The sequence below is a fragment of the Elephas maximus genome, chromosome X, assembly GCF_024166365.1.
Source record: "Elephas maximus indicus isolate mEleMax1 chromosome X, mEleMax1 primary haplotype, whole genome shotgun sequence".
Lineage (NCBI taxonomy): Eukaryota > Metazoa > Chordata > Mammalia > Proboscidea > Elephantidae > Elephas > Elephas maximus.
Genome location: NC_064846.1, coordinates 56,814,456 through 56,824,718, shown reverse-complemented (window position 1 = coordinate 56,824,718; position 10,263 = coordinate 56,814,456).

Genomic DNA, 10,263 nt, shown 5'->3' with positions numbered 1-10,263 from the left:
AATGAATCTCATTTTACATTTAGTGTAGAATATTCTTGGAGGCATTTATTGTATCAAAAACAATGATCTTACGAGAAATCAAAGGAAAAATACTATTTTCAGTAACCAAAGTAGTTGAGTAATAGGTTTGTTTTGATTCATATGGACAACGTGAATTATGTAATTAACTTGCACTCTTTCCAATGGCTGCCAGTAACCTCAGAACCAATTTTGTAGTCCGCTTCTGGCAACTGTGACTCTCGTTGGCATATGTTGACTTTCAGCTTATCTTAAGTAACCATATTCTCTCCCGATTACCTAACCATCTTTATCTCGTGCAGTAAATAACACTGAAAGCTGCTTCAAATCCTTTTTGTAAAGAATTGAATATAAATGTTAGATGACGGCAGGGCAGGAATTCCCAAATTGCATTGAAGATTCAACTTTAAAAAACAAATACGACAATGGAATACACAGCATGATGCCACTTTTTCTGTAGTTTCCAAACGCTCTACAAAGAGCAAAAAAAAAAAAAACTTTTTTTTAAAAGAGCAAAAATTTTTAAAAATAAGTTTAAAAAAGGTTATTTAAAAAAGAGATGATGCACTCCCTCAGCTGTTTATTCAGAGTCAGTGTATAAACTATGGAATAGCCATTAGGGAAAAACCTCATAAAATACGTTATCCAGAGATAATCAGGTAGTACACACACAGGTGAAATGAAAATTTAATCAAGTTAATGTCTTAGTGGACTAAAGTCAGATAGAGCAAAAATGAAATTAAATGATTTGATTTGATGGACTCTGTTTTGTTCAGACGTTGGTCTTAAGACAGCGTGTAGCTGGCCAATTTGATCATATTTTTGAGTCTCCAACCACTGAATTATATTGAAATAACCTAAAAGGTAACCATTGGATACACTTCTGGGATCTCCCTTTCCTGCACTTGTATCTGAGATGTTAGTCACCATTGTCGGCAAACATGGAAATCTTTCTTTCTTCTTTTTTTAATGATTAAAATATTTTATTAACTAGAGTCACAGAGGATTGTTGGACATGAGCAATTTAAAATCAAATACAACCTCGTATCACAACAGTTGGCAGTTAAAGAGAATTTTTTTTAAAAAATTGAGGTAAAATTCACATAAAATAAAATTCTCCATTTTCACCATTATAAAGGGTATAATTAAGTGGATTTTAGTACATTCACAATACTGTGCACCCATCACCACTACCTAATTCCAGAACATTTCATAGATCTTCTTTTCTAGAAGCCTTTTATTTAATTTTCTTTTCTAATTATCTTGCCAAAAGAAACCCCCTACCCATTAAACAGCCAGTCCCTGGTAACCACTAATATGCTTCCTGTCTTTATGGATTTGCCTATTCTGGACATTTTATATAAATGGAATCTTACAATACGTGATGTTTTGTGTCTGGCTTCTACCGTTTAGTGTGGTGTTTGCAAGGTTCATCCATAGTGCAGCATGTATAAGAATTTCATTCTTTTTTATGGCTGAATAATATTCCATTGTATGAACACACCACTTTTATTTATCCATTCATTACTTGATAGACTTCTGTGTTGTTTCAAAATGTGGGCTATTGTGAATAATACTGCACTGAACATTCCTATACAAGTATCTGTGTCCCTGCTTTCAATTCTCTTGAGTATATATATACCTGGGAGTGGAATTGCTTTAGGTCATATGTGCTCAGCTACTAATCAAAATGTTGGTGGATCTAATCCACCCAGAGGTGTCTCAGAAGAAAGGCCTGGTGGTCTACTTCTGAAAAAATCACCGCCATTGAAAACCCTATGGAACACAGTTCTACTCTGACTCACACGGGGCTGTGATGAGTTGGAATCAATTCCAAGGCAACTGGTTTAGGGTGAGTCTCTGGGTGGTGCAAATGGTCAAGCGCTCAACTATGAGCCAAAAGGTTGGTGGTTCAAATCAACCCAGAGATGCCTGGGAAGACAAGCCTGGCAATCTGCTTCCAAGATGCTACAGCCTTGAAAATCCTATGGAGAAATTCTATTCTGTACACATGTGGTCGCCATGAGTCAGAATCAACTTGACTACAGCTAACAACACGCTAACTCTTCAACTTTTTGAGGAATCACCAGACTGTTTTCCACAGTGGCTGTACCATTTTGTATTCTCACCAGCAATATACGAATTTTCCAATTTCTCCACGTCATCAACAGCACTTATTTTCCTTCTTTTAATTATAGCCATAGGAGCCCTGGTGGTGCAGTGGTTAAAGCGCTCGGCTGCTAACCAAAAGGTCAGCAGTTCAAATCCACCAACCACTCCTTGGAAACCCTATGGGGCAGTTCTACTGTGTCCTACAGGGTCGCTCTGAGACGGAAATGGGTTTTTGGTTTTAGTGGGTGTCAAGTAGTATCTCATTGTGGTTTTAATTTTTATTTCACAACTGACTAATGATGTTGAGGACCTTTTCATGTGCTTTGTGACCATTTTTATATTTTCTTTGGAGAAATCCCTATTCAAGTCCTTTGGCCAGCTTTTAATTTGGGCTGTCTTTTTGTTGTTTAAGGAGCTTTGGCTGGTGCAGTGGCTAAAGCAATCAACTGCCAACCGAAAGGTCGGTGGTTTGAAACCACCAGCAGCTTCGAGGGAGAAAGATGTGGCAGTCTGCTTCTGTAGAGTGTTACAGCCTTGGAAACCCTGTGGGGTCACTGAGTCAAAATCGACTTGACAGCAGTGGGTTTTGGTTTGGGTTTTTGTTGTTTAGGTGTAAGAGTTATTTATAATTTTGGCTACTAGGCCCTTATCAGATATATGATTTGCAAATATTTTCCCCCATTCCATGCGTTATCTTTTTACTGTCTTGATAGTGTTCTTTGATGCACAAATGTTTTTAATTTTGCTGAAGCCAGATTTATTTTTTTTTTGTTACTTGTGCTTTTGATGCCATATTTAAGAATCCATTGCCAAATCCAAGGTCATGAAAATTTACCCATATGTTTCCTTCTAAGAGTTTTATAGTTTTAGCTCTTATGATTAGGTTTTTGATCCATTTTCAATTAATTTTTGTATATAGTTTGTGAGGTAAGTGTCCAACTTCATTCTTTTCTATGTGGATGTCCAGTTCTTGCAGCACCATTTGTTGCAGGGACTGTTCTTTCATGATTGAATGGCCATGGCACCCTTGTCGAAAATCAATTGACCGTAGATGTACAGGTTTATTTTTGAACTCTCAGTTCTATTCCATTGACCTATATGTCTAGCCTTATGCCAGTACCACATAGTTTTGATTACTGTAGCTTTGTAGTATGTTTTGAAATCAGGAAATATAAGTCTTCCAACCTGTTCTTCTTTTTCAAGACTTTTTTTTTTTTTTGCTTATTCAGAGCCCCTTGCAATTCTATATGAACTTTAGGATAAGCCTTTCCATTTCTTAAAAAAAAAAAAGGCAGCTGCTACTTTGATAGGAACTGGAGTGAGCACGTAAATCAGTTTGGGTAGTATCTGCCATCTTAAAAATATTGTCTTTCAATCCTTGAACATGGGTTGCCATTCCATTTATTTAGGTCTCCCTTCATTTTTTCAACAACGTTTTGTAGTTTTCGGTGTACAACTCTTATACCTCCTTAGTTAAATTTATAAGTTTTTATTCTCTTTGATGCTATTGTAAATGCAATTGTTTTTTAAATTTCATTTTGTGATTATTCATTGCTAATGTATGAAAATATTTATCTTGTATCATACAAATGTTCTGAACTTATTAGCTCTAATAGGTTTTTTGGTGGACTATTTATGATTTTCTATACGTGAGATCATGTAATCTGAAAATAGGAATAGTTTTACTTCTTCCCTTCTAGATGCCTTTAGTTTTATTTTCTTGCCTAATTTTTCTGCCTAGAACTTCCAGTGCAATGTTGAATAGAATAGTGAGAGCAGACATCCTTGTCTTGTCCCTCATTTTAGAGGGAAAGCTTTAAATCTTTCACCATTAGGTGTGATGTTATCTGTGGGTTTTTTATCAGGTAGAGGAAATTCTCTTCTATTCCCAGTTGGGTGAGTGTTTTTATAATAAAAGTGTGTTGGATTTTGTCAGATAATCACTTGAGAAGATCATGTGTGTTTTTTTCCTTTGGTCTATTTATGTGGTCTATTCCATTGATTGATTTTCATAGATTGAACCACCATTGCATTCCTGGAATAAATCCCACTTGGCCATGGTGTATAATTTTTAATATGCTGCTGGAATCAGTTTTCTAAAATTTTATTAAGGATGATCGCATCTATATTCACAAGGGATATTGGTCTGCAGTTTTCTTTTTTGTGATGTCTTTGTCTGGCTTTGGTATTGGGGTAATACTGGCCTCATAGAATGAGTTAGAAAGTATTCCTCCTCCTCTGTTTTTTGAAAGAGTTTGAGAAAGATTGGTTTTAATTATTTTTTAATTGTTCGGTAGAATTCACCAGTAAAGCAATGTCATCCTGCTTTTTCTTTGTTGGGAGGTTTTTGATTACTGATTCAGTCACTTTGTTATAGGCCTGTTCAAATTTTCTATTTCTTCATGAGTCAGTTTCAGTAATTTGTCAGTTTCATCTAGATTACCTTAATTTGTTGACGTCCAGTTGTTCTCTATGAGTCGGAATCAACTCAATGGCAACAGTAAATGTTCATAATATTCTCTTAAAATCATTTTTACTTTTATAAGGTATGTAGTAATGCCCCCACTTTCATTCCTGATTTTAGTAATTGGAGTCTTCTCTCTTTTTATCTTGGTCATTCTGTCTCAGATTTGTCAATTTTACTTATCTTTTCAAAGAACCAACTTTTAGTTTTGTTGATTTTCCCTCTTTTTTTTCTATTCTCTATTTTATCTCCACTCTGATCTTTGTTACTTCCTTCTTTCTTCTTGCTTTTGGGTTTAGTTTTCTCTTATTTTTCTAGTTTCTCAAGGTGAGAGGTTAGATAATTACTTTGATATCTTTCTTCTTTTTAATATAGGCAGGTATAAATTTCACTCTGAGCACCATTTTTGCTTCATCCCATAATTTTGATCTGTTGTGTTTTTGTTTTCTTTCATCTCAAATTATTTTGTAATTTCTTCTTTGATTCATTGGTGTGTTGTTTAATTTCCACATATTTGTGAATTTTTGTTGTTGATTTTTATTTTCACTCAATTGTATACGGATAACATTCTTTATGTGAATTCAGATTTTTAAAATTTATTGAGACACTTTACGTCCTAATATACGGTCTATCCTGGAGCATTTCCCATGAGCACTTGAGAAGAATGTGCATTCTGCTGCTGTTTGGTGGAGTGTTCTATAGATGTCTGTTAGGTCTAGTTGGTTTATAGTGTTGTCCAGGTCTTCTATTTTCTTGTTTATCTTTTGTCTAGTTCTTCTATCCATTATTGCAAGTGAGGTGTTAAGGCTCCAACTATTATTGTTGAACTGTCTATTTCTCCCTTCAATTCTGTCAATTTTTGTTTCATGTGCTTTGTGGTTCTGTTGCAGTGCGTATGTGCTTGTATTTTTTATATCTTCTTGATGGATTGACACTTTTATCATTATATAATGTCCTTCTTTGTCTCTTTTGGAAAAAAAATATCTTAAATTGTCTTTATTTTGTCTGATATTTGTACAGCCACTTCAACTGTCTTTTGGCTACTGTGTATGGAATATCTTTTTCCATCCTTTTACTTTCAACCTATTTTTGTCTTTGAAGCTAAAGTGAGACTCTTGTAGACAGAATATAGCTTGATCATGTTTCATTTTGTTTTGTTGATTTTGCTAATCTCTGCCTTTAATTGGAGAGTTTAATTCACTGATAAGGAGTTTAATTGCTGATAAGGAGTAATTAGCTTCTACCATTTTACTATTTGTTTTTCTATATGTCTTATTTTTGTTGTTGTTTGTTTCTCAATTTCTCCATTACTCTCTTCTGTATGATAAATATTTTCTAGTATACCATTTTGATTCTCTTCTCATTTCTTTTACTATTTATTTTTTAGTTCTTTTCTTAGTGGTGCTATGGGATTACAATTAACATCAATTTATAACAGCAGATAGTTGAATTTAATACCAACTTAGTTTCAATAGTATACGAAAACTTCACTCCTGTGTAGCTCCATCCCCCCACACCTTTATATTGTGATTGTCACAAATTACCTCCTTATACATTGTTTGCCCATCAGTATAAGTTTGTAATTATTGTTTTATGTAGTTGTCTTTTAAATCATATAGGAAGAAAAGACGACTTACAAACCAAAAATACGTGACCATAATGAGTTTCTTTGCTCTTGCTGCTTTCAGGATGCTCTCTTTCTCTTTCAATGGTTTTATTATAATGTGTCTCAGTGTGGCTGTCTTTTGAGTTTTTCCTGCCTGGAGTTCATTGAGCTTCTTGGATGTGTCAATTTATGTCTTTCATCAAATTTGGGAATTTTTTAGCCATTCTTTCTTCCAATATTCTTTCTGCCCTTTGCTGTCTCTTCTTTCCCTCTGTGACCCCCATTATGCATATGTTGCCATGCTTGATGGTGTCCCACAGGTCTCTATTCATTTTTCTTCCCAATCCTCAGACTGGATAAACATTTGTTTGACCAACCTCAAGTTCGCTGATTATTTCTTTTCCTTCCTCAGTTATTGTACTTTTCATCTCCAGAATTTCTATTTAGTTCTTTTTTATAATTTCTATCTCTTCATTGGATATTTTCTATGTGGCGAGGCATTGTTTGAAGGTTTCCCTTAGTTCTTTATACATAGTTTCCTTTAGCTCTTCGAGCATATTAAAAATTGTTGATTTAAAGTCTTTGTCCATGAGGCAGGGCCAAGATGACGGAGTAGTCAGACACTTCCTATGGTCCCTCTTACAACAAAGACCCCAAAAAACGAGTCAATCGATTATATATGACGATCTAGGAGCCCTGAACATCAAAGGCAAGGTTGAGGAGAAGGACTGAGGGGCAGGGGGAGGGAGAGAAGGTTCGGAAGCAGCAAGGAGTTGCCAGACCTGACTCGGTGGGAACCGGCACCCCACAGGCTGAATTGGCTGGTGTGCGCTGTGAAGCAAGCAGTGGCACTCAGGACACATTTTCCACATCAGGAGAGACTAAGTGGCAGAGAGTCTGCTCAACCCTCCAGAACCAGTGAGAAGAGGTGCTCAGTCAACAAAGATAAGTACATGAGTCTATCCTACCTCGTGGGGCGAAAAAACATCCTCTTTGGGAAGAACCTCTCTCCCATTTAACTGCCTCCTCTGCACTCTGCACCAATCCAGGCCAGCTTCAGTGATTGCCACGTCCGTGGGGCTAGAATTAGGACCCATTGCACACACTGAGCCATTCTCCTGGTTTTGGAGAGGGAACAAATTAACAAACAGGAAAAAATAATCTGCCAGGTCCCCTAAGCTGGGAACTCAGAGAAGGCACAGCCCCTTTGCCTAGGCACAGGCATAAGTGGTTCATGGACTTTGAATGCCTTTCACCCCTGCGTACACCAGTGTGAGCCCATTTCAACAGCGTAGGCCCTCATTAGCACAGTACAACAGGGTATTTACCTGAAGCCTGTTTTCAACTATATCAGCTATAAGGTTGAATGGCAGATTCATGACATTTGACACTGCCCTGACCATTAAGCAGGGTCCTCATCTACCCACATCAGGGGCCAGAGGACTGGTGGCTCCACCTATGCCACCTAGCCACCTGTAACAAGGGTCCAAGGATAGTGGTGCCTCCCAATCCTACAGTCAACAGCATTGGGTACCCATAGTCCAGCTGCAAAACCCACCCACCTATGCTCTCAAGGGAACAGGGACACGCTTTCCTCCCATACACTCAGGGTCAGCCGTCAGCCCCCTGCATTACTCAGTGCATGACCCTTTACTGCAGCCAGATACCTGTGCCTACTCCAATCACCCTGCCAGTCTAGGACTGTAGGTGAAAGCCTGCACCACACACTTGGTGACTGACTACTTGGACACCTGACCTGAATTCATACAGGAAAGTCAATGAACTCCCGGGCTCACATACCTAGTAACAGTTCTGAACACCTGGTGACAGGACATGAGAGCTTCAAAGACACCAATAGTCAAACTAGCTCATACGACCAGCCTATTTGGGCATATCAATACAAAACAAAACAAGAAGCTAGGACACAATAAGCAAACATAAATAAAAATAATAACTTATGGCTCAGAGACAACAGTCAATATAAAATCACATAAAGAGGCAGACCATGGTGGGTTCGGCAAGTACCTAAAACAAGTAATCAAGAAATATTCAAAGGGAAGAAAATTTTATAAATACCCGAGGTAAAATTCAAAAGATTAATATACAGAGCTCTTCAGGAGATCAGGAAGTAGATCATACAAAACACAGAACAAGCCAAGGAACACACAGATAAGGCAATAGAGGAGCTGTTGTTGTTAGGTGTCGTCAAGCCAGTTCTGACTCATAGCTATCCTATGTACAACAGAACTAAACATTGCCCGGTCCTGTGTCATCCTGACAATCGTTGTTATGCTTGAGCCCATTGTTGCAACCACTGTGTCAATCCATCATGTTGAGGGTCTTCCTTTGTTTTGCTGACCCTCTTCTTTAGCAAGCATGATGTCCTTCTCCAGGGACTGGTCCCTCCTGACAACATGTCCAAAGTATGTAAGACACAGACTCGCCATCCTTGCTTCTAAGGAGCACTCTGGCTGTACTTCTTTGAAGACAGATTTGTTCGTTCTTTTGGCAGTCCATGGTGTATTCAGTATTCTTTGCCAACACCATAATTCAAAGGCATCAATTCTACTTCAGTCTTCCTGATTCATTGTCCAGCTTTCACATGCATATGAGGTTATTGAAAACACCATGGCTTGGGTCAGGTATGCCTTAGTCTTCAAGGTGACATCTTTGCTTTTTAACACTTTAAAATCTTTTGCAGCAGATTTGCCCAGCGCAGTGCATCTTTTGATTTCTTGTCTGCTGCTTCCATGGGTGTGATTGTGGATCCAAGTAAGATGAAATCCTTGACAGCCTCAATCTTTTCCCCATTTATCATAATATTGCTTATTGGTCCAGTCGTGAGGATTTTTGTTTTCTTTATGTTGAGGTGAATCCATACTGAAGGCTGTGGTCTTTCATCTTCATCAGCTTAAGTGCTTCAAGTCCTCTTCACTTTCAGCAAGCAAGGTTATGTCATCTGCATAACACAGGTTGTTAATGAGTCCTCCTCCAATCATGATGCCCAGTTCTTCTTCATATAGTCCAGCTTCTTGGATTATTTGCTCAGCATACAGATTGAATCAATATGGTGAAAGGATAACCCTGACACACACCTTTCCTGACTTTAAGCCACGCAGTATACCCTTGTTCTGTTTGAACAACTGCCTGTGATCTATGTTCCTTATGAGGACAATTAAGTGTTCTCAAATTTCCATTCTTCGCAATTTTATCCATAATTTGTTGTGATCTACACAGTCGAATGACTTTGCATAGAAGCAGTCATTGCTAGAAGGAGAAAATATCCAGTCACTCTGACTTCTACATTGGCTTAACCTTCGCTCTCACCTCTAGCATTTTCATTGGAGGAAATTTCATCTTAAAGAAAATAGGGCTTATTAAAATGGCCGGCAGCAGTTCTGTTAGAACAGGGACAGCAATCTCTAGATATTTTTAAATGATTGATTACTTAGCTTTAATTCTCTTCCTCTTGCTTTTCTTTCCATCAGCACATTTTCTTCATTGTACTTTTCTGTATTTTCTCAATGCTTTGCAGTCAACATGCATGTTAATTTTATAATCAGAAAAAAATCAGGCTACTTAAAAAACAAGTTAATATCTTGTTTCATAAGTGGGATAAGACCTTTATGAATGTAATAGGAAAAGTCCAAGCTCCTTACTAAAAGGAGCTCATGAAGAACACAGTTAAATTTTTAAGTTGTGTTTTTACCTGAAAAAAACATAAAGTGCAGTATCACTTTAATATATTACAGTGTTCTAGAATCGATAGATTAATATTTTTTATGCCCCTTTTTAAAGCCATGGTGGTGTTGCATACCTGAAGGAATGGTTTTGGTGGGTGGGACTAACATTAAGTAACTCTGCCTCATTTACTTACAACCTAAGCAAAGAGACGGTGAAACAAGGAGATCTATTTTTTTCTGAATAAATCTAGAGAATGACTATTTTACAAAAATATGTATATTACCCTGAGACAGAAATTTTAAGCATACATAATGTTTTCCTCTTTACAATCTACTGGAATTATATTTTAACCCAATGCTCATATAAAAAACAAGTTTTT